The following is a 25,837-nucleotide window of genomic DNA, read 5'->3' on the forward strand; positions in this document are numbered from 1 at the left end:
TGTGCGGTATGTCCACTTTAGAAGCTGTAAGGCCATAAATTCAGTCCTGTTATTTCTCTTTGGATTTCTGCTGTTACCAACCATACCCTGAGGGCAGCAAACCTGGAATGCCTTTGCTGTCTTAGGAAAGGAATGGTGAGAAAGAAAGAGGAAGAGAGGGAAGATAAAGTAAGTGGATTTAATAGGGAATGAAATATAGGTAAATATTCCCAACACTATCTTGCTGTTCCTTTCATAATAAAAAGTCACTACAATTATTGAATGTAAACTGCAATGCCAATCTGTGCTAAATGTTCTTTGTGATTGTCTCTTCTATTTTGACAGAGACTGTATGAGGCAGGTATACTGTTGAGGGGTGTAGAAGCAGAGATTTCTTTGCCCTGGGTTACATATTCATTAAGTGAAAGAGCCTGGATCCGGCCTGGACTCTGTTTGACTCAAAGCCCGTGCTCTTGACCGCTCTGCTGTAATGGTTCACCTCAGCTAAAGTGTGAAGTTTTGCAAGAAGCAACCAGATAAAAGTTCTCAAAATATTGTCCAGCAGTTTGGCATTAATACCTATTTTTGGTGAATAAATGTATATTTTAAGTGTGCTACAGTCATTCTTCATATAAAAGCACCCTGGGGTGAGTTCCTTTGAAGTGCAAATAACCATTTTCTAATTACCTGGCTGTTGTTGGTTCAGTAGACTTTGTATGTCAGGTTTTCTTTAGACAAGGTGCATTTTCAGGCTCTTTCTTTGGTTGGGAATGTTCCGTTCTCTGTGAGTTAGTGGAGACAGCTGTGGAACATCATCTCTGGGAGCAGACTGATGGGATCCAATCAGCCTGCATCCTTCATGGTTCTCTTGATGCATTTTCGCTTAATTGTAGGATATCAAGAGTATGCTGAGAAATTTTCATGAATTCAGAGGTAACAAAGAAAGTGACAGGACGTTTCACTGACACCAACGGGCCAGGCCTTGGCGGTCTGCACATGGAGTCTGCCTCCTCTTCTTGCCCTCGCTCCAGCCTCCTGGAGGACTGACAGCCAACTTGCAGGTCTCCCTGTTAGTGCTAATGACCCCTGATGAGCAGGCAGGGGCATGAGAGAGAGCTGCCCTACATGGCGAGGACGCCAAAGATGCTGCTGTGGTCAGCTGGCAAGCTCCACCGGGGACCGCGTTCTTCTCCTGGCATCTGGGCTCTTTGAGAACAAGCCGTCTTTGTCCTTTATGGCCTGTCCAACTCAGCTGTCGTTTCTGTGGCTCTCCCTACATTTTAGACACAAGAGCATGCTAGGTGATTGGAATAGTTTCTTGAAATGCTTATGTTTTTATCCACTGATTTCTTTTTTAATACAAAAAGGAAAAAACAACCATTTTAGATTAGCATGCTTTTTTAAAATGTAGGAAGTTTCGTCACCAGTATGTACCCCCCGTGAAAACAACTTCAAAAATAGATGTGCTATGAGTTTCGATATTTGTTAGAAAGAAAGATGAAAGAGAAAATACTTTGCTTCTGCACATAAATGTTTCCAAGCTTAAAAAAAAAGTTTCCTGACGGCTTCAACCGGGTACCTTTTTAGTTACCCTCCCTCCGCGTGAAATGTCTTGGCAGCCCAGGCTAGTTTGCTGCCTCCACTTCCTTATTTCCTCATCAGTCCTCATTTACTGCAGTCTGGTCTGCACCCCACAACCACATGGAAACTGGCTCGCTTAGCACTCCTCTCTGCCACCTCACATGTGGGCTCCCCTGATCCACTCCCCGCATCTCCCCTGTGGGGATGTCCTTCCTATCACCAGAGAAACTTTCCAAAATGCACCCCTTCAGGCCTTTGCTCTGTCTACTCATTCTGCATGTGATTCTCTTGTCCTCTTTGTTTCTGGTCTTTGTTTCTGAACTTAAGGCATCTGAACCACCACCCTTCTATGACGGTTCCCAACTCCACCCACCATGCATGTGCATGTCATACAGAGCTTGACCGTGCGTCTATTAGAATGTGCATCCCCTTGCACTAAGCGTGCTGCCAGGCACACATGCTCCAGTCAGCTGTGGCCTCCCCGAGAACTGGGACAGCATGCATTTCTCAATTTTGTGTCTCCAGGGCTGAACAAATTCTGTGGCATGGAATGTTGAATGAGTGGGTGGAAGAATGAATGAATGAATGAATGAGCAATAAACCATATTTTAGATCCTAAAGTCTTACTCTGTGTGGGATATTGTCAAAGAGAAGAAATAGGGATTACATATGAAGAATTTGGAATTGAAATTTAATTTTAAATGATTACTGATTGAATTATTTATAAAGATAACTTTTATTGGCTTATCTGGACTTATGTTATAATTTTGCCTTAAAAACAGTATATAAAACTATTAGGAAACAATACCAGACATATATTGACTTGTAGTTATAAGATAGTGCACATACACAAGGTAATAATATCATTGTGTGACATTTTATGAAGAATTTTATAAATAGGTCATCTGTGACTACACTGTATTTCCAGCTAATTTTCTTGCCAGTTTTTTCAGTAATTGGATCCTAGGTCAGTCTTTAGCCATATAAAAAGAGTTGACAATAAAATGGACATTTAGAAATTGTATCTCCATAATTCCATCTGGAATAAATTCCTAGGTAAATAGTGAGCCAATTAGGGAAATACATGTGTGCTGATGAGGTTCTGAAGGCCACACCAGTGAACTAATGGAGCCTTTTAAATGCCAGATCCATCAGTAACTGAATTGACAGCTCTTTTTTGGCAAATCCAGCTTTTAACTGCAAGTAGCTTTTTCTAGAGATTTTAAAAAGTATGTCTGGAGAAATAAGTTCAGGATTTAAAATGGCCCGTCATTTATCTTTTCCTGGCACTGAGTAAAAATGGTTAAACAGAGGCAGGCCAGAGGAAGGCCTGTCCGCGCTCTCAGGAAGACAGGCCACGGTGTCCTTCAGAGAAGAGGGTGTGGCAGCCCTCTTCTTGGCTTGGCTAATGGGCTGGCTGCCAGGATACAGAAAGGGAACATATTTTGACCGTAGACTTTGGTTCAGGGTCTGATCGTTAGCCCTATTGGACCAAACCTGATTTTAAAAATATACCCAGAGCTAATCATTCTCTCTCACATGGGCTAAACTCACAAAGGGCTAATTCATTTATTTATCTTGGGATATTTTCCTTTCCAGTCTGAGGACTCTACTCTGCAGGCACATTTAGCATAGAATAAGTGTTGTCCCCTGATGGCGTGTTCTCTCTGTGCTGTGCCTGGTTCTTGGTGGATGCCCACATAATTCGAGCCAGTTCCAACCAGTTTACCACATCAGACATCTCTGGGAGATTACCCCAAACCTTCCTAGGACTGCATGTGGGACAAAGGACCATTCCAGGTCAACGCTTGCACTGGGAGGTGGGGCTCCTGGGCACAGCAGCTGGTGGAACCTGGGCTCTACCCATCTGTCCCACCCGGCGGAGTTGATGAGCATCTTCTCATAGCTCCTGTTAGGAGAAGACGCCCATTTTTCTGGTTTTTTGTTTCAATGTAAAAGTATTTCTGAGGGAGCACAACTCCTTGCCTTCTTTCCTGTCCCTTCCTGACTTCTCCAACAACTTGGCCACAGTATGCTGATATTCTGTTCTGCTTTCTGCACCACAAGAGGCCTGCCTATGACTACATATTATATATGTATATATATATATATATATTATAATATGGCACTGGTACTGAGTAATATATATACATATATGTATGTATATATATATATATATAAATACAGGTGTCATTTCAAATCTGGGGTAAAGTGAGGGAAGGCCCCTTGTAGCTACAGCTGAACTACCTCCTCTTATATCATGAATACAGTTGACACATTTTATCTCTGGCCCCTCTGTCAATCTCTCAGTTAATTCCAAACTCAGGAGAGGAAGATGTTACTTATACCTGCCCCCGATACTGACCCCAAACAAGCAAGCAAACAAGTCATTTACCACTCAGGATATACCCTCACTACACATAGAGTGCCACCTAGTTCTCTGTCTTACCAAAAAGGTGGGAGAAGGATGCTGCTCCCTCTCCCCAGAATGTGTGTATGATAGAGTATCTGCCACAGCTCTCCAGGACAACACATCCACGCCAGCAGGCAGGCACTACCAGTCGTTGATGGCTGGGGGGCCAATTTGGAGGTCTCTGCCCACGGGGGAGGCCCTTCCCTCCTACAGTGGGTGCTCTCATGCTCTCAGAGTTGAGAAGACTCAGAGCTCTCCATGGCATCACTTGCTGCTTCAGGCAGAGCCCTCACACTCCTCCTTCTGGTCAGATGGTGTTGGGGTGATCAGGTTAAGGAAAGTTGACTGAGGAAAATGGAGCTTAGCTGAATAAGCTTGGGCTTACTTCTGTGCACAGTGAGGTCGTTACTGCCCTGTGAAGAGATGACCCCATGGAGTGTTCCTCCCCCCATCCACAGTGGGGCTCCCCCAGCATCACGACTCAAAGGTGCGGGCCACATCCAGATGAGAATGTGTCATACTGTGCCTCCTGCTGAGGGTGGGCAGGGGGTGGGTGCAGGAGAAACAAGCCAGTGTGTGGAAAATTCACCAGTCTTCATGAGAGTAAATTTATGGGTAGAGTATTCAGTTCTCCTCAATGCCTAGTCAAAATGGAATTTCTCTCCTATTGGGAATATACGCAATAATGAAGGATATACAATTATAAACACATTCCATAATGTTTTAAAAGCTATAATATATTGTGGTTTATTTTATTGTTCTCAATACTCCTTTCACATTTAATTTAGGACTTATCATTCCCCATTTTCTTAAAGAACTTCCCCCAAATTTTATGAAGTTCAGATATCATAAAACCTGAACCCACCTTTGGCACTAGAGATTATAGTTAATAAACTCTTGTCTGCTCTGCTACTTGAGGTGAAGGAGGCACTGATTTTGAGATGTCAGAGAGATTCAGCACCAAACCACATTCAGGCACCCAAGAGGAAGCAGGTGAGGAGTATGTCCCCGGAACAGAGTGGAGTCTCTGAGTCCTCAAAACCATGAGCAGTCTGCGAACGTGAAACGATCTTCGTGTCTCATTCCTTTGTCTCACCCGTTGGGCTGGAAGATGAGATTTGCTATCACTCCACCTTGTGGAAGGTCTGCAAAGGGAGCTGTTCTCCTTCAGGCCTTTCAGAGTGAATGCGAGAGGACTGCCTGAGAGGCGTGGCTGTGACTGCAGCATCCACTTGTCCTTTGTAACTGGACCCGTTAAAGATTCTCAGCCGACACTCAACTTCTCATATACCACGGCTCACGGACTTCGGCTTTTATTGCCTTTGGAAACTGCTAAACGTCTCACATTCCAAAATTCAAACTTTGTTTCCCTCACACAGAAGGAGGCAAACCTTTGGTGGAGAAAAGAATCCACTTTGTGGAGCTATTTTTTTCAAATAGTTACATTTTCTAAGGGCCCTTCATTTCTGTTTATTTTCTGAGTTTGTTAACTTGTTTTAGATGAGGGAGGATTTATATAATTTTAACTTATTTTTTATTATAATATAGTACATGTTAATTTTACAGAATTTGGAAAATATAGAAAGTATGAAGAAGAAAACAAAAATTTCCAATAATTCTATCACCCGGAGATAAACCACTATTAAAAATTTGATATATGTCCTGTTAGACTTGTTTTATGCAGGTTTATTTATTTTGCATAGTTTCAATGGTATTTGTAGACTAGTTTGTATCCTGTTTTTTTCACTCTTAATTCTATGAACATTTCTCATGTCATAACATATTCTTAAAACCCTAACTTGTAACGGCTGCATAATATTCCATAACAGTGACATAATTTCTTTAGTCAGTGCCTGTGGTTGAATCGTAGGTTGTTTAATATTTTTCACAATTAGAAATTGTATTCTGATATCATCCTTGAATATAAATCTCTATTCTCATCTCTGATTATTTCCTTGTAATAGATTCCATAATGTAAGACCACTGGATCCAGACCCTCCAATAAGGCTTGCAATGGTCATAATAGTTGTGTGTCTGTCAACCATGAAGCTTAGTCACTTTCATAGGGCCCTTGTCATTATTGTGCAGTATTATTATTGTTTTTACTGTTTTTTTTAGAGTTTTCTAATTTGATCATTATTATTTATTCCTATAACACAGTAGATGCCCAAAGTATCTTAATTTGTTTTTGTTTTTGTGTCTCTTTTGGTGAGGAAGATTGTAGCTGAGCTAACATCTGTTGCCAAACTTCCTCTTTTTTGCTTGAAGAAGATTGTCACTAAGCTAACATCTGTGCCCGTCTTCCTCTACTTTATGTGGGACACCATGACAGTGTGCCTTGATGAGCAGTGTGTATGTCTGTACCCAGGATCCAAACCCGTGAACCCTGGGCCACTGAAGTGGAGCATGCAAACCCAACCATTACACCACCTGGCTGGCCCCAAAGTATCTTAATGTTTTAATTTCAGTTAGTTGCTCGTGAGTAAGGTTGAACAATTTTAGGTGTGTTTACTGACTGTAAATCCTTTCTCTGAAGTTTTTTTATGCCATTTATTCATTTTCTTTTGGGGTAGTTTAAAATATATATATTTGTAAGAGAGATCTCTTCTTATCTCATATCTTGGGGATATTTTAAGTGTTGTTTGTGTAAGGGGCTCACCTTGTAATTCCCAATGCCAAGCATGTATTGAAACAATAAATTATCATTCAATTTTTGATGTACCTGAAAAATTAATTTAAACTTGTGGAATTAAACTGCAGAGTGCTGCCTTTTTTAAAAAATAGAAATCACATCTACCTCTGTGTCGTAAAAGCTAGGTATTAAATGTCAAATAGGAAGAATGCGTTTTGTAGGGAAATCCTATTAAATTGGATTTGCTTTAAATTAAAATTTCCTGATAAAGGTTTTTTCATATACAACCCTTCATAGGGCCCACTTTTCCAGGGACTTTCAGAGTTGGTATTAAGGCCATTACAGATAGATAGATAGGTACGTAGATATCATAGATAGACAGGTAAGTAGATAGAGAGAGAGAGAGAAAGACCACGAGAGCCGGTTTTGGTTCCCCACTCTTCTAGCACCCTCACTGCAGCACAGGTCGTTTCAGCCTGCAGTCTACTTTACTTCCTTGACAGGGCTTGTGAGCCTCTGGGATTCCCAGGTTAGTGACACGGGGTCAGGGATGTGGTTGCAGTGAGTTTAAGGTCTTACTGCTCCATCATTACCTGCCCGCATGTGGGAAGTGTGGGCTACAGTGCAGACCTTCAGCTAGTTTGGGGAGCAGCTTTCTCACCTGGGACACACCGCCCCTTTCTTTCCATCTATAGGTAAATTGGGTGTTAGAAGATACATCTGTGCTGAAGCCTCTAGCAGATAGATACCTAAAAATTAATTGGCATTGACTTTTCTTCTAAGAAACGTACATTTAAGTCAGATAGACCTATCATTAAAAAAAAAATGCCTTCTATAGAGCATCAACCACGTCTCATCATCCACCTCACATGTATTTGCTTCTATCCCTTCTGCTAATTTTTAGAGGTAGGTTTCATTATCCCAGTTTTATAGATGAGAAACTGGGGAGTTAATTGTTCCAGCTCACCGAGCCAGCAGTGGCAGAGCTGAGAATGAGATCTAAACCTCCCCAATTTCAAAGGCTGTGTTCTCAACACCCTAGCATACTGTCGTTTGTCAACAGCTCACGGGCAGAAATCGTGTATTATTAATCTGTTTCTCTGCAGTGTTTAATATGGTGCTTGGTGCATAAGTATGTATTGAATAGATTAGGAGTGGGTAAGTAAATTGAACTATCCCCTATGAAAAGCCAGTGTTGGGCTAGACTCTTACTGTTTTGCAATCAAGGGGAATAAGGAGAGACGAAGGAAAGGGTGAATACAAGAGGAGAGCAGTGGGAGTGGAAGTTCCTCCTGAGGACCAGGCTGATGTGTCCGCTGCCTGCCCCTCCTCTCCACTCCCCACGAGCAGGGAGATGGTGTGGACCCCATCAGGTGTCCTTAGAACTGGAGCAGCCCTCGCACTGTCTCTCTCAGGAGCCCTCCCTTCCTTTACACTGTGAGCTGTTTTCTGCTCCATTTCCTCTCCAAGCCCTCAGATCACCCTCAGAGCTCTCTGCTATCTTCCACATCATCCTAGCTGGAATAAAATATAACTGTGTCTGAAAAGTACAGAAATCAAACCTCCCCTTGGGGACTTTTTCTGTATCACCTGTCGACTTGAAAACCTGTGTGTCCTTGAAAAGATATGTATTTCAGGCCGCAGGGGTGCTAATTTGCAAGGCCCATTACTCAAATAAAACATTAAAACCATCTTCGATCAGCCAATGCTCTCAGTCTGTTTCCACTCCAGCACCAACATCACCAACTCTAGGCTTCCTGTCAAGCTTCAGAGCCCAAAGTCAAGATTTATCAGTTGATATTTTGACTTTAACTGTTATACTTTCATTATGTGCCTGCATGGCGAGTGCCCCACCCTCTCCAGCTTTTTGCAGGTTTCTTACTCCTGTCCTTGAAGCTAATGTAGAAGAAGACGGGCTTTTGAAGCATCTTCCCAGGTTTTTAGTGTGAAAACTGCTGCATGGCTGCTGCGTTATTTACTTGCGGACTTATTTACAAGTAGATAACCTTTCAGACAAACGCGGTATTTGTGGTACTGCAGTGTATCCAACATTGTGGACAGCTTTGCAATATTTGTATTTTACTCAGATTTTTAAAAACTTGAAAGTGTCTTCATTAGACATGTCAATGTCTTCAAGAGAGAACAGAAAAAACAGGACAAAAGAGGCAAAGTCCGCACTTCCATGTCAGCTAGAGAGGGGCGGAGAACACTTCGCTGGATGCTCTTTCAGTCACATATTATATTTTCATAGCCTCAATTATACTGTTATGCTTTTATGTTATAACTTTATTCACATATAATTCACACTTTTTGTAAACATTTTTAAATGCCCTTGTAATATTCTGTCTTGAGGATATAATAAGTTAACTAACCAGTCTCCTATTACTGTTTACTTAGGTTGTTTCCATTGCAAAAAAATAACACTTCAATGGTATTTTTTTCTATAAGACCTTTGCAGGGGAAATGGGAGATTTAGAAATAGATCCTATCAGCTGTGGAATTGTCTGGTCAACAGTTAGGAATGTTTGCATCACTGTTTGCAAACGGCTTTCCACAGGTGGAGCCCATAAACAAAATGGCACCTGGACGCCTCTCTTTTCCTGCCAGACGTTCAAATTGGTAACTTATGGACTCAGCTGTTGACCCTGAATGCTACAAGAAATGGGACGGAACACCAGTTCTCTGGCCAACTCCAGATTTCTGGCCGAGCCCATATTGGGTCTGAGGTTTGAATACATTGAAGAACATAGCTTTGCTTTAGGATAGGAGATTTGGAGCAATTGTTTGCCCTTTATATTTTAAGTTTTCTACAATGATGTAAGACATTTTTATAATTTTAAATATTTTTTAAAGGAAATGCTGCATTTTAGTTCCCAGGAGAACAATTTCTATTTATAATGATAAGGCATGTTTATTTTGTAAAGTTCTTAGAGTTTCTTATTGCAAATTGGTAAAAGGAGTGTAAAAATATTCAGTTCTTGATCAAGTGAATGATTCCTTACCAAAGCCTTCCTGGAAACTGGAAAAGGTAATTGTAATTGAGAGCAATTACGGCGAAGTGTGGCACCTGTAGAATTAGAGGCCATTATCCCAGAATCTTGGATGGGTTCATTAATGAATCAGTAAATAAAGTACGTGATAAATTACAAAGCATAGTGTCATTATAATTTTATGATAAAGTGTCTTGTTCTGGGTGACAGTACATTTTCAGAATGAAATAATGACTGGCTCTCTAAATATCTGGAAGGAACTCCCAAGCTTTTTCAGATAGAAGAGGGAAAACAAAGGGACTAGGAAGGTAGGAAAGGAGGAGGAGAAAGCCCATGGCTTTTTAAATGAGAACGTGCTGGGGTGTGAAAAACGCATGTAGACCCTGGCCCTGGGAAGTAGAGAGGAGCTTTGCTTAAATGCTACACTTTTAGAGAGAGACGAGCTTCTCCTACGCCAGTAATGACAAGAGATGTGCTTTAAGTTGATTTGGGCTATAGGATTTAAACTTTTATTTTATAACATTTTTTTTTGTAAACTGCGTGTTATTTCCCCTTTCGTTCCCTGACCGCCAGGCTGCCGAGTGCATGAGCTCCATATCTGCACTGGAAACCCTGCAAGAAGCAGGAGCTGAAATTGGTTTTTGGTGGGCCCGATTTCATGCTGAGTGGGAAGCGGCAGCTCAGAGATGAATTGGAAGGCCATGCTTGTCAGCGAATGAAATGTGATGCACTTCAGAGTTTTATTGACATGTGGCGGCAGAGCAGGCAGTAGCAGCTGGCACGGCGTCTTCGTAATCCCGTGTTCTTGGGGTAGGAGTTTGACCCAGTACTTTCTGTTAGAAATGATACATATTTATTAGACTATACAGCTTAAAAGAGAGAAAAGAGTGTACCCAGTGTCAGACACTATCGCAACCAAACCTTTCTTTTATTAAAATAAATGCAGACAATTTCACTATGACAGCTCTTCCACCAAAGGGGAGCTTTATCAAGTGGTGATCTTCATTCTCCCCGTGGAGGCGGGCAAGCCCGTGCCTGGCCACCTGTTGGGGAGGAGGGGTGTGGTCGAAGGGGAGGGCCCCTGTGGAACCTTTTAGGGGTTTTGAGAAAACCAGACTGAAGTCCCAAGTAGCCCGCAGTTCCACTAATTGTATTCATCCTCCCATTCGCCTCTGCAAAATCAATTGCAGACAACATCCAGTCTCATTTTCTGCGGTACGTTTCTTAGAGATATAGCTGCACCACCAACCTGTTCCTCCTCTCCAGGAATAGCCGCCTGCCACATCTTATGGTACAAGGGCTTTAAAAGGGAGGGTATGTGAAGAGTACTTACATTATAAGCAATGTAATTCTTCCTGATTTTAAAAACCTGTCTCTGCCAATTGTGAGAGCCAGAGGGATCTTATGTATTTAAGGCAGATTGTGGTTGATATTTCGGTTGAATATTCACTTCTTAAGCTACTCCTTATGTAGATGATTATTTATGGGTATATGTGTACTTTGTTTTTTTAAGGGAGAGGTAGTGACAGGGAAGGAGTAGGGAAGAGAAGGGAAGATTTTGTGAACGTGTATATTCCATGTGTATGATATATACAGCTTCACATATATACATATGCCCTATATGCATCACACACACATACGCGCACAGTGTGGCTACACGTTTTAATGATTCCCACTAGATGTGACCTCAGAAGACTGGCTTTGTCAATTGTTAGCTCTGTTTTCCTGGATAAGTCACTAACGTTCTCTGAGCCTAAGTTTCCTCAAAGGTGAAATGAACATAATATTTAGTTCAAGGGATTGGCGTGAGAATCAAAATCAGGTAATTCATTTTAAATTGATTTATAAATTTGGGTCAAGTTCTAGAACCCTTTGTGATATCCCTACTCAGGAACCAATGCCCATTATGTGTTTTGGGCAGTTTCATCTATACCTTAAGTGTGTTCGCGTATATTTGTCCTATTTGAATGTCATTCCTTTGGGTTCTTTCCATTTTTTCCATTTGCCGGGATCATTTTGAAGCTGCACATCAGTTCGTCATCAATGTTAATTGAGTGTCCTCATTGGCAGAGAATCGTTTGAGTGTCTGTTGAGAGAGAAAAGCAATAAAAGATGGATTGGTGTTCCTAAAACACCCCTGTCGTTAGGCTCTCCCTTTCGTGCTCTCTTGTTTTATCCACATCAAGTTCAGATGGTATTATCTGGTTTTCAACATCCACCTAGTCATTCCACCCGCCTCTCTGTCCCTTCTGTTGATCACGCCTTGAATCTTTTACTCAGACACTTCCCTCCTCCTCAACTTTTGTCTTCTCCCTACCCTGTACTATGTTTAAAGCCCATCTCTAATTGTGCTTCCTTCACAAAGCCTCTCTTGCTTTCTCTAGGCCCCCTCATCTCTCCTTTCTTGATTCTTCAGTTACTTTTAGAGTCAGTCCCAACACTGACCCTTTGACAACTACTAGACAGTTCCTGACTGTTATCTTTCCAACCAGACTGTGAGCACCTTTTGGCAGAGCCCAGTCTTCCATATCTTCGTATTTCCTTTATAATGTGTGCCGCCACACTGACCATAGGATAGATATTTTACTTATTATTTGAGTGATGGGAAAACTCAGGGAGTTGGTATCCAAATGAATACCATAAACCCTATACTATAAGTACTATACTATTTTATACTCAGTCCTTTAAATTTTTTACTTAAAAAATTGGACTCTTCCTAATAAACAATTGTTTCTCACTCTTTCATTTACATCAGTTTCTAGTGCATTTAAATATGTTCTACGCAAAGTACGTGTTCAGCAAAAATATTTGTGGCCCAGGTCTCCACATTTTAACAAGCTCTATATTTGGCGACAATGTGCACCAGAGGTAGAAAACCAGGACAATATGTTCATGCGTCCTAGGTTACCAGTGGGGAGTGTTTATGAGATTACCGCTTCCATTACAGATATTTAGTAAACGCTAAGCATTTGTTTCTTAACTGAGATATTGTACGGCAATTTATTTAAAACATGTTCATCTATCTCATTAAAGTAAACTAATGTAAACACGTTAAAACATAATCTTGCCTGCTTGAGGCAAGATCCACTGATGAAAGCTCAAATTAGTGGGCAAAACTCAAAGGAGAAACAGGATATTTGCATAGCTTTAATGTATCTTTTCCCAGAGTATATTAATCATTGTGTCGGTTTTAACAAGCCACAAATTCTTTGCTATTCCTATCTCCAAGAAGTGGAGCTTAACCCCCCTCCCTTTGAGTGTGGACTGGACTTGGTGACTGTCTTCTAATGAACAGAGTGTGGAAAGGGAAAAATTACAACTTTACGGTGGAGAAACACAACAGATGCCACCTTAACAAGTGACCAAAGTTGACATCACAAGTGGTCTTGTGGCTTTCATATTCCCCGTGATACAATGCAATGAGAAGGAACATCGTCTGTGTGGTACCCTTAGTCTAATGACGAGAAAATATCAGATGAACGCAAACTTGGGGACATTCTGCAAAATACCCAGCCACTGTCCAAAGTCAAAGTCACAAAAGACAGGGGAAGACCAGAGCACTGTCCCAGATTGGAGGAGACTTAGAACCCAGGATGACTAAATGCAGTTGGGATGTGGATGTGGTTCTGGACACGGGAGGGGACGCTGGGGAAATCTGCATACGGTCTGTAGTTTAGTTAGTAGTACTGTACCAGTGTGAGGTCTTCGTTTGATTATTGTCCCATGGTTATATGAGATGTGAAGGGTTGAGGAGCTCTCTATATTACCTTCACAACACTTCTACAAATCTAAAATTATTTCAAAATAAAAAGTTTTTTGTTGTTGTTGTCTTTAAGAACATGAAAAAAACAATGCCTGCTTGAAAGGCTTCACCTTTTATTACAAACTGCACCGGATGCTGACTTGTTTCTGTTAGACCAGTGAAAGGTGCTCCGCGAATGCAGGTGGAGACACCCGGGTATCCGATGTGCATTGCTGATGAATATCACTGCAGGAGGTCAGAGCACAGCTTGTCAGAGAATGCCTGAGGAGGGAAGTGACAACTGGTGAGCTTCCCTTTATGTTTCTTAAATACCTGCCTTTCTTACTTGAAGGAAAGTGAAACTATGTGACCCATGAGGCTAAAAATAAGAAACTCGAGTCAAGGGATGGATGGCCATTCCCTGTAAATATGCTCAGTATCAAATAGGCATTCAAAAAAAAGAAAGTGTTTTAAAGTGTTACGTCCTCTTCACTCTCTTTTATATCTTGTGTTATTGGTGGCCATATTGTACGTGTAAAGAAAAGGTGTTACTATTTGTGTCTAATTTTTAGGGCTATCTGCAGCTGCCTTATTCTGATTCACTGAGAAAATTTTCTAGCTTCACTCCATCTTCCAGTTAATGAACTTTCAATGTTTCCTGAGGAGAGAAAAATACATTCATCTTGGAGGCTGGCCAGTGGCCTGGAAGTTGAGGTCACAAGCTCTGCTTCAGCAGCCCACTGTTCTCTGGATCAGCTCCCTGACGTGGACCTATGCACCACTTGTCAAGCCATGCTGTGGCAGCATCCCACATACAAAATAAGGGAAGATGGGTGCAGATATTAGCTCAGGGCCAATCTTCCTCTGACCCTTTCTATTGACAGAGGCTAAGTCAGTTGTACCCTAGTAATACTAACAGAGTAAGAGTGATCCAGGTGTGTTTGAGCTCTGTTAGCTACTGTGCCAGATTTTCGGTTCTTTAGGTAGCAGTTCATTTTACCCTTTGGTCATAGCTGAGTATAAGGAAATGACAATGATTGTTTTAGCATGCCAAATTACATCCGAAACACAGAGACCTGCACATATGGAAGTGTTATTGACTTTTAAGAGGATTTTTTTTCTGTATGATCATGCTACTCCTGTGCGAGTATTCCCCCTATATTTGAGGGATTTGGGACTACAAAGGAAAGAAAGAGAGTGTGTGTGGGAAAAACAGAAAATACTAATTCCTCTAAGTGAAATCATTAGCTTTGTGATCATGAGGATTGGAATTTATAGATTATAACTTGAGAGTCAGAAGGGACTGGAGAAGTTCTTCGGTCTACCCGTTCAGCATAGAAATCCATGGTCCAGTATTTCTTGCACAAATACTCATTTAGCACCCACTTTCAATATTCACCGTGACAGGAGAACACTATAAATATAGAGTCTCAAAATATGGGACACATTCCATCATGGCACATCTCAAAAGTTAAATTTTGGCTAAGTGTGCATTTGCAATTTTTATCATCCTGGAAATTCTACCTATTGGTTTTACTTATTTCCCCTGGATATGTCTTCTTTCTCTTTTACATGACATCCCTTCTTCTATTTGAAGAGAACCTTCCCCAAATTGAAGTTCAGATTCAACATCTCCAGTTGCTTCATGACTATTTCTACAACATGGTTTCTAGAAACATGAGTGTATATTAATACTCCTCTTTGAAAGTGCCACCCAGAACTGAATACAATCTGAATCATCATCAATTAGTGTGCAATATGTTTGCACATATCAGAATCGAAAGATACATACATGCTTGGAGCATGTACGAGGCATGCTACAGATGGCTATATTAGGGCAATTGATCTCACTTTGTTAAATGATCTTGCAGATTGGTTGAAACAATCTCCCTTTGAACCATTTCTCAGCCATCTCCCTGAATAATGTAATAATGTAGCTATGCAAGAAGTCTTAATCAGTTTAGGGTGACTAGGGAGATATTATTTGCTATATTTATGTACAACTGAAATATTTTATATGAGCTCCTGTACCTAAAGTGCCTAGCAGAATGCTGGCAGATACTAGGTATTCAATAACATTTAGCTTCTTTCCCCCTCCTTAATCTCTCTGGCTTGAGCAATAATGTCATTTATTCCTTGGTCCCCCACAGTTGGCTGAAGCTAAGGAAAGGCTAGATCATATCTCTTTGTTGCCATCTGATTCTGGCATTCCAATGGGCCTTGGCTCTGCACCTCATTGATACAGTTTCATAGATTGCCATGCCTAAGTTCTCTCTCATACAATGCATCATCTGTTCCATTAGCTCTGTCAACTTTCCAGTCATCTCTCCCTCAAAAACCCCTTGATCCTTTTACCTGTGGAAACAGTATCTGACTATTTTATCATCTGGCTATTTCAATTAAATCACATTAAAAAAGCATACAGTAAGGTTAAAAATGATCACTATATCACTCCAACTTTCTTCCATCCCCAGAAGGTTAATTGAAAGGCAGCCATCTTGGCGACGTTTAGACAAATGAGGATAATTATGTGTTCTCCAGCTCTTTGAGAGGTTAATTGCTTAGATGTACGAAGCCTTGAAGAACAAAGAAGGAATAAATCAGAAGCAGGACTATGATCTGATAATGTAATTTGGTATATTCATGTACGACTCAAACAAATAAACTCCCAATTATATGAACCCATTCAGTTGTATGGACACACTGCCAGTTCACTAGGGTCAGGCACCTCCAATCTGCGCACTTCAGAGGCTTCTGAGAGGGAGGAGTGGGGCTAAAGCTGTTCAGAGTTAAATTGGGGGCTCCCAGGGTGTGGGACGGAGGCTTGCATAACGGAATTTTCCTGTTATGTGAATACCTCTGAGTAGATTTACATCTTTGACCTCTTACTCAGAGGGTTGACGTCTGCTGGCCCGCTCAAGTACAACATCTCTCTTTTCTTCAGGAGGCATCATTTTCAACGTCCAGGGAGAAGGCAAGAGGTAGCATGAAGACAATTGCTCTAAAAAGTGGGAAAGGACACCTGTGCCTGGTAGGAGGGAAGAGGGCTGAGAGTCGTGGGACTCTGTTATTCTTATCATCTGATGGCTTTTCATCCACTTTTTGTCTGGGTGACAGCAAGGCTTGGAGTCCAGATAGGGGTCAAGTGATTGATTCTAGCAAGATATGTACAGTGTGCTCGTTTTTTTCTTTTTTCTCAAAGTAATACATACACATGGTAAAACAAACGATCTCTGGGTCTGTACTATAACTTTCAGTCAGGTCTGTTGACTTACCACTTGCAAGACGGAGCTCTGAGCTCTGGTCCAGTCCTTTTAGCACCCTTCACTCCGTCCATCTCCTGACCTCTGCCGATGAACATTAACCTTCGCGGACGTTTGCCTTCTGTTTTGTAACCATATTCCACTTCATGTGTTTTCTCTCTATGTTGATTCTGAATATTTAAAGCCAATAAAGAGCATTTACATTATAGCTTTGTAAATGATGTTTTCCCTAGAATAACCATCCTTCTCAATGGCTTCAGTGTGACAGTCTCTCGGCCATTTGACCTGCGATGTTCTTACCATCTAGGCCAAGTGGATTGTCTTGTCCTACTCTTCCTCAGTTGCTACATTTATTCCACATTTCAGTTTGCTCCATGTTTGAACCTTACCTTTGTTCATTTGTTTGTTTGCTTATTTTAGAGTTTCTAAATAATTTTCTTTTTTTTCTAAGCGAATATATGCATATATTTACAATATATGCAATGTAAGAGGTATCCTGAATGCCTTCCATGTATTTACATATTTCATTCCAATGTTGGATTCCATTTATTCTTCTGAAAGGCATCTTCTAGGTGCCCACTGGCTTCTGGTTCTTATTTAGACCACTTGCTTTCTAGGCCTGTCATACTGCAGTTAATTTGGGACTTATTTCCATTATCTCCTAATTTAATCCCACCATTTCTTTCATCCCACAACTTGGTTTTTATCCTTACTTAATTCTAGGTAGGCTTTTGTTGTTTTAACACTAATTTGTCTTCAGTACATACTTGAGTAACTTCCTCAGAAAATACACATGGGAGTTAAATTTTCTGAGTCCTTGAATATATATTTGACTTTTTTTCACTTTCATTGCATATAGAAATTTAGTTTTAAAATTGTTTTGCCACATTCAGCTTCTTTCATGCAGGATTCAAAATAAGAAAACTGCTGTCGGCCCTGAAGATTGATTCTTTATCGAGGATCTATGTATGTGAGCAGGCAAATATATTTGTTTTTCTTTAGAAGCCTTTAGGATTTTGCTTTCTCCTTAATGTTATGAACTTTCACAGACATGGTGTATCCCTGTGTGAGTCATGTTTCATTCATCCTTCTTGGTAGTCAGCCAATTGATTTTTTGGAAATTTTTCTTCTATTATTTCTCCAATGATTTCCTTTTCTCTACTTTCTCCATTCTCTAATTCTGCAACTTTTATGAGTCGATGTTGGACTCCTTGGGTTGACTACATCTGTGTGTGCAAGTGGGTATGTGTGTAAGTTTTGTCATGCTTACTATGTACAGGAACTGTTCTAACCAAACCACATATATTAACTCATTCATCTTATAACAATCCTAAGAGGGAAGTGGTAATGTCCTAAATCAAAGATAAGAAAATTGAGACCCAGAGATAACGAAGATGTTCTCCACCCCAGGTATTAGGTGATGGACAGTATTCTAACTGGTCGTCTGTTCCTGAAGTCTGTTCTCTTAGCCACTTAGTGTACTGCCTCCTCGTACACATTTTCCATCTTTGTCTTTTTTGCTCTATATTTTCAGAGATTCCCTCTATTTTGTCTCACACCCTATTAATTCTATTTTAATATAACAATAATATTTTTAATTCCCATGAGCTTGCTATTTGTTCCTGATTATTGCTTTTTCATGGTATCTTATTTTTGTCTTATTAGCACAGTGTCAAATCATAAATCTCTGAGAATATAAATTAGAGGCACTTAAAAATATACTTTCTCATCTGTGTTTCTTCTGAAGCCAGTTCTCTTTGTTTATCTTTGCATTTTTAAAATTTTTATTTTACTGCTTTCATTTTATAGATGCCATATATACTTAACTGGACATACATGTTTATGAGGAGCTAGACTGGTATTGCAGTATAACTAGTGTGGGTTTTCTCTGCTATTGGAAATGTAGATCTCTTGTCACATTGCGTTTTTCCCATGAAATCCAAAGTTTTAGGTGCTATGTGTGATTAAGCTTGTTTGCTGGAAGGTTGCACGTGTTAAAACAGATACGGAACTGACCTGTAGTTTCAGATATTCCCAAATGCCAGAATACGTCAAACTCCCTGGCAGCTTGTTTAATTTTTTTAAAGAGAAACTACTTGTTCTGTTTTCCTGGGTTAATGTTGGGCTGCCTGCATCCTGTGTGTGCAGGGCTGGAAAGGAAAGGCTCGTGGAACAAATTAGCACAGCTGCTTTGCTCGTGAACAGTTTCTTCCTCTGCTTCCAGCCCCGTTTCTCATTCCTGCCCTTTGTACCTCTGCCTTCAATCCAGGCCATTCTGGACTTCTGCTTGACAAGCTCACCCATCTGCTGGCGCTCTCCTCAGGTGTGGCTTCTTCTACTCTTGCGTTCATCTTCTCCATACTTCCAGGCATTCGTTGAAATTGCGGTCTGCTGCTGATCCCTCTCATTCTCTTTGATGTTAGGTGACTATTCCTTTTATTTTCCTTTACTCTCATTTTAATAAGATGTCAGGAAGGAGAAGTAATCAATGCATGTGCTTAGTGAGATCAGCTTGATCCAGAAGCTCCTAGTTTAGGTTCTCCTAGCTTGACCAAGAAATAGAGTCCCCTCTTTCTATATGTCATGAAATAAATATATGTGCACACAGATCTGCCACGTGCTTTCTCCTATGCATCAACTAAGCCTGGATTCGACTAATGAAGTTATTGAGCTCCCTCATGAGAACTCTTCAGCATCTCACTGTCTCCTTCAAAATAAAGCCCATGCTTCTTGGTGCGTTAGACAAGCTCTTACCACTTTGAGCCCGCTTAGAGTTACTTAGTCCCTTAGTATCTACGGGGGATTGGTTCCAGGACCCCTGTGGATACCAGAATCTCATGTTTCCAGGTCCCTTATATAAAACAGTGTAGTATTTGCATATAGCTACGCACATCCTCCCGTGTACTTTAAATCATCTCCAGATTACATATAATGCCTAATACAATGTAAATGCTATGTAAAAAGTTGTTATACTGTGTTGTTTAGGGAATAATGACAAGAAAAATGTCTACACATGTTCAGTACAGATGCAGCCGTTGTAGGTCTTTCGACCTGTAGCTGGTTGAATCTGTGGATGCAGAGCCCGCGGATCTGGAGCCGAGTGTACCTCTTTCCTTTCCTGGCCCCATCATCCATGGCCCACTTTGAATTGCATGGTTTCATAATACTACTCATGCCTCCATGCCTTTGATCACGCTATTTTATTTTCTCTCTTTCTTTTTTTTGGTACTACATCATGTCTTTCCTCCTTTCTTCTTCACCAGATTAACAATGCTCATCTTTCTTGGATCACGCAGCATATTATATTTCAGGAAAATTTGCTTGACCCAGAAAGGACAGGCAAAATGCTAAGTGCTGTGCTCCCAAGGAACGATCTCTTTTTCGGTCTCTCTCATCCGAACTCTCTCAATGTCTCTTGTTTCTCTATATCTTTCACATTCACCACATCTTATTTTAATTGATTTGTGTGTGTATCTGCAACCCCCTAAGTGTGTCAGGGCATGGACACATTCCATCAGTTGAGGTTGGATTTGGCTGCATGTAGCAAAATCCGAATACTGTGGTTTAACGAAATAGGAGTTGATTTTTCTCAACAAAGAATCCTGAAAATATGCTTTACAGAGCTAAGTAGAGCCTTTTTTATGTCATTGATGTCCCAGATATTGTCTTTCTTTTCTCTAAGCCACCTAGAGTCTATGGTTTTTATTCTAATTCTTGTCATGTCCTGGTCTCAAGATGCTTGCTCCAAATCCACCCTTTCTCTAAATGAGAACAAAAGCAAGGAAGGAAGGGGAGAGTGGCTGCATCCATATCTGGAAGGTAAAAATTCATAAAAATCCAGTAAAAATACCAGTATTCCTTGGCCAGCTTCTATCTGCTTCTCATTGGCCAGAGTTCAGTCACATGGTCATCTCTGGCTGCAAGGAATTCTTGGAAGACAATTGTTTTGGCCAGGCACATTGCCACTTGAGCAATGCTGGGATCCTGTTAGTAAGGCAGAAAGGGAGAAAGGGTGTTAGGAAGCTGCTAGCAGTATCTAGCACACAGGTGTTGCTTATTTTTATATTTTCTTTACTTAGCACAGTATCTGGCATATAGCAGGCATGCATTAAATATTTATAGAAAAAGATGTTGATTTTAAAACATGGAAGGGACCTCATTCTATGGGAGAAGGAAGTTGAACTCCAAACCATTTAAATGACCTCACCAAGGTTCATCACTACTTGTATAAGAGCTGGGAGAAGTTCTCGGGACAAAATCAAACCTGAGCCTCTAATGGCCTTCCTGCGGGAAGATTAGTTCGCATTCTAATTTCTGCAAGTAATCTGGTATGAAAAACCAGGATAATGAATCATGCGGGCTTTTGCAGTTTAAGATTCTTATTTGTGGTCACAACAGTTTCCAGCCAGACTCACATGACTCCTATTTTCATGCTGAAACCAAATCACTCAGCGACTACTCCTCAGCTGTGTCTGGCTTCCTCCCTGCTGGCCCTTGATTATTTCTAGCCCAATAAAAGAGAATGGAATTCCAATTTCTAAAGGAAAATAAAAACAAATTATAGTAAACCTTAACAAGAAGGAGAAGGTAGTGACCTGTTACCACTCCACTTCCTCAAATGGGTTATTTGATTTTGCTTAATTGTTGGTGAAATTTTCTCAAATTGACAATTATAATCTGGAGCTGATTGCTTACGCAGGTAATTTACAGATTTCTTATTTGGCAAGAATGCTTCATGACACTTCCCACGAAGTATGGTTTCAAAATTTTTCAGCTGAATTTTTCTTTTTAGATATATTCGTCATTTGGAGCATGTTATTACTTTCGCCCACAGGAAGTTTAGGTGCTAATTTGGCTAGGTGCATGTCTTGCATGAAATCAAGTGGTCGTTTTTTACAATTTGTTTTAAATCATTTAAGGCCTCAGTGGAATTGAGTAGGTGTTCCTCAAGCAAACTAAATAGTCACTTGAGACAGGATTTTATCAAAATGTGGTTACAGATATTAACAATAAGTTCTGCTTGTTTTGGTCCTGATGAGGGCTGTTACGAGGTATCTACTATGCCATCTCTCTCTGCCTTTTATTTTTAGCAGCCTCCCCACTCACTCCTCTTGTCAGCCTAGTCTAAAATCAAAGTTTAATTATCCTTATTTGCTCTGGTACTGTGCAATAAGATAGAATTTATCCAGTAGTCCAGCTGTTTTGCACATAATTAGTGGAGAATTCAACCTGCTGTAAAATAAGCCTTCTGGGCAAAGAGCTGGAAACTGAGGACATATTCTCCAGTGATACCAAATTTTCCATTACTTGTAAGAGTCACAGATTTTCCATCTCAAGTCAAATAGTGTGAATTGTACTTTCAAGTTCAGGGTTTGAATTACAGAGCACAGTTTCTATTGTTAATAAATTTCTGCTTTAGAAAAATTATAATATTTCCATTTAGGAGGACCTTTAAGGTCAATGGAAAAAGTTGATCCATGGTCAATTTAAATGCAGTTGTCAATGGGCATTTTTTTTAAATTTTGGCATGAACTTGAGTGGTAGATGGCATCTTTGCACATGAATAGTGGTAGTGTCTGCTTTGTTTAATTATTCATTTATCAAACATTCATGAAGCACCTATTATGAGCTGGGAGCCATTCTAACCATCTGGGATGAAGTTGTGAACACGACTTACTAGTCCCTGCCTTCAGGAAGCTTAAAATTTAGGAGGAATGATGTTTCTGTGATTTCTTTCCTGTAACAGTGAAATCACCTCTCTTGGGTGGATGATTTATTAATTTTTCAGCAAAATGGCCAGCTGACTCAGTGTGATCCCAAGCAAAGGGCAACAGGCCCTTTGTAATACAGCCTACCGGTCTCATCTGTCGTTTGTGCTCTATGCTGTAGTTTAGAGGGAAACTGGCCAAGCCTCAAAATTTAGCTGATCCTATAAATGGGAGAGTTGAATGGCAATGAATGTGAATTACCAGCACCTAATTAATGCACTCATTTTATTTGGCGTAAATGTATTGCTGGACATGCCCAACCTTCTCCCATTTTCTTTTCAAACAACAGCTTACTCTTTCTGTAGCATCCCAACAAGAGAAAAAGGAGCAAAAGGCGAACCTGCGCTTCCTATTGAACTTCAGGTTCTTGAATTTTCAGGTCTGCTAACATTGCTTGCAATAAATGATGCTTTTCTTCTGCTGCTTTTGATTGAAGAACACTAGAAATCAGTCGGGGAGCAGGTGCTGCTTTGTGTTAGATTAACGCTGATTGAATTCTTACACAGCCAGCTGATTGAAGCACGTGTTCTGCAAGCTTATGATTCTGTGAACACTAGGTTGCAACCAGGAGGGTATTTTGCCATATCATGTCCCTTAATCAACACCCTCCAATCTATCAATACTGTCAACTGGAGTTAGATTCCTCGGCCCACTCTGTGACATAGCACCCTAGGCTGGTCACAAGAACAAAAATGGATCTCTGCGAGAAAGAGGAGGGTTAGTTTCAAATTCTATTTCCTTCTCATGCTGAGTAGATGAACGTTCAAATCGTGAAAATAATCAGATGTTCATCAGACTTGGTAATGACACTGGATGGGCATGGGCCTCTATTCTCCATTTAACAGCATCCAATTTGCTAACATGGTGAAAAAATGTGAGTTATTGGCACAAAATGCTTGAAACTCCCCATGGGAGTGCACCAGGTGCTATCACTGGGTTGGCCAGGCCAGCACTGGACGTGTAGGAGACGCCCACTAACTGTTATCCCACATTTTAAAAATGTGCATTTTGTAAGCTCCATGACACTTTAGAGGCCATCCTGCTGGGAAAGGAAATGGATTTAGTTGCTAGGAGAAATAACGCAGAGGTAGACACAATTGAAAAAAGGACTTGGATAATCCTGTGAAAACTAACAGACCGTTTTCCACAAGGACTTTCACCTAGTCTTAAATTGGCCCGGATGGCCCCCAGCAGGCTCACCAGCAGTGCTGGCTGAGAAAGGGAGGAGCAAGAGGTATAAGCAGTGAGCGAACTATTTTCTTGCCATTGAATGCAGGCTGGTCCATCATTCAGTCATTGTTTCATATATTCAAATGTTTTTCATCAAGTATATGCTGTGTGACATATTAAATGATCTTAATAGTAAAGAAAAAGTTATTTGTGCCTTAGTTCTTTATATGTAAATAGGGATTCTGATAGACTTTACCTCATAAGCTTATTGGGAGGCTAAATTGACTAATGTGCATAGATCAGTGTCTGCCACCTAGTGTGCCCTATGTAAAGTTTTGATCTTATTGCTCTGAAGAGAGAGTGAATCACCCTTAAAGGTTCTATAATGCTTATTTCCAATGTTGTGCTTATACAAATGCACTTTTCTACTTGGAGGTCTCAAAATTTCTTATGACATTTCCCTTTAAACTAACAGTTGATTTCCAGTTATTTTTTACATCATAGTCTGAAATCCTGCTGATGAGGCTTGAGGTGAAGCTAGACTACCATCACCCCAGTGCCATGGCCGTTGTCTCTCTTCCTGAAGGCTAAAACCCAGAATCTAGCACTGTGCCTGGCATCCACACATTCATGGACACGCATGCACACAAAACATGCCATACACACATAATATTTGAATGAATGATTGAATAGGTGCATGCATAACCAGGAGAAGGGAAAGAGATTGGCTTGGTGCACCACCTACTCCATTTCTATTCCTCTGCCTCAAGCACTGGTATTCGGAGAGGAAGAAGTAAGCCAGTCCTTCCTTGCAATGAGGTCTCTCTTCACTTTCCTTTGACACACTCCTATAGTGATATTATTACACTAATAGACACTGAGAGATTTCAATGCAGTGTCTAAACCACTGGGCCTCAAAGTGTGCTCGTCATACCAGCAGCATCAGCATTGCCTGGGAACGTATTAGCAATGCCGGTCCTCCAGCCCCACTCCAGTCTTACTGATCCAGAAACTCTGGATGTGGCAACCAGTAATCTTGCTTTAACAGGGCTTCCAAATAATTCTGATGCACACTGAAGTCTGAGAACCACTGGCTTAGGTGAAATCTAACCCCACATTTTGATTAACACTCTGAGCCTTGGGCCAGTGTTACTGCACATAAAGTCCAGGAAACTTACTTAAAATGCTGCTTCTATTATATACCTGGCACATGTCACAGGACAAGTCATTTTCTCTCAACGTTAGCTATGAACACTCCCATAACTATTTTCCCTGCAAATGTTAACTGAACTCTGCAAATTTAATTCTCTTAATTTCTCTGTAAAGTTAGCTTGGCAAAAGGAATCTGCCCCATTCCATGGAAATATTTTCTGTAGCTTATCTCGTGGGATAAGAATCCTTTTATGGTTCAGTAACTTGCACGAAATCTCACAGGTAAGTAAATGGATAAGCTGAGTTTCAATGCAGATGTTTTGAGTCCAGGTGTTCTTGAATTCTGTGCAGTTCTGCTCTTCATGCCTCATGACACCTCCTAGCTGCCCTCCAGAATCTGGTTGCTAAATATCATCCTATCAAATTGAACCATCTCAGTTAAAAATATAACTAAGCAAATTTTCTTCTGAGCTGTCCCTGCCTCTGAGTCTACTTTTGAACCAACAAATAAGGGAGAGCACATGCATTTCCTCTTCCAACACCGCTAGGTAGCAATGGGATTGGTTTGGCTTCTAGAATCACTATTTGAGCAATATACAGAGAATCTTTGCCCTACTCCTCAGAACAGAACTATTGCTGTGAACTGCCGAGTTTGGACTGTCAGTCATCCGAACAATCTGTGCTCTTCATAAACGCGTCATTCCAAATCAATGAGAAAACAAAGAGGGGTCTTATTTTCAGTGAGGCAACTACCACATAATCCAGTGAGAATTCCAATGTAGCAGCCAGATCACCCTTCACAGTTTAAATAACTTTATTGAGTGCTTTGTTTGCATAATCTGAAAATAGGCCTAGAAATGCATTGAAGAATAACCATGGAGACCTACATTACAGGCTGAAACAGTGGTCTTAGGACTTATTACATTTTGTGTAATCTGTGGGACAGCTCAGGAGCTCAAAGAACAGTCAACTCATTTTACTAAGACTTTCTTTCTCAAATACAGAAAAAGGAACTCTATTTACATTTCAAATCTGTTGGACAATATATTCTTTTGCCAAAACTGCAGCCTGGTTCTACTTAAGGTAAGGTTATCCAGTAGCAAGTCTGTCAAAAAGCGTGATCCTGTCATTATTTCCAGGCTGCATT

The 25,837-nt window shown here is 40.6% G+C and overlaps 1 protein-coding gene across 9 annotated transcripts in view; it reads left to right on the forward strand.

Annotated features, from left to right (window-relative positions):
* The window catches only part of OPCML (opioid binding protein/cell adhesion molecule like), a 1,013,450-nt gene that overhangs the window by 736,856 nt on the left and 250,757 nt on the right, over positions 1–25,837 (forward strand). The window lies entirely within an intron of this gene.

Source organism: Equus asinus, chromosome 20, assembly GCF_041296235.1.
Source record: "Equus asinus isolate D_3611 breed Donkey chromosome 20, EquAss-T2T_v2, whole genome shotgun sequence".
NCBI classification, from domain to species: domain Eukaryota; kingdom Metazoa; phylum Chordata; class Mammalia; order Perissodactyla; family Equidae; genus Equus; species Equus asinus.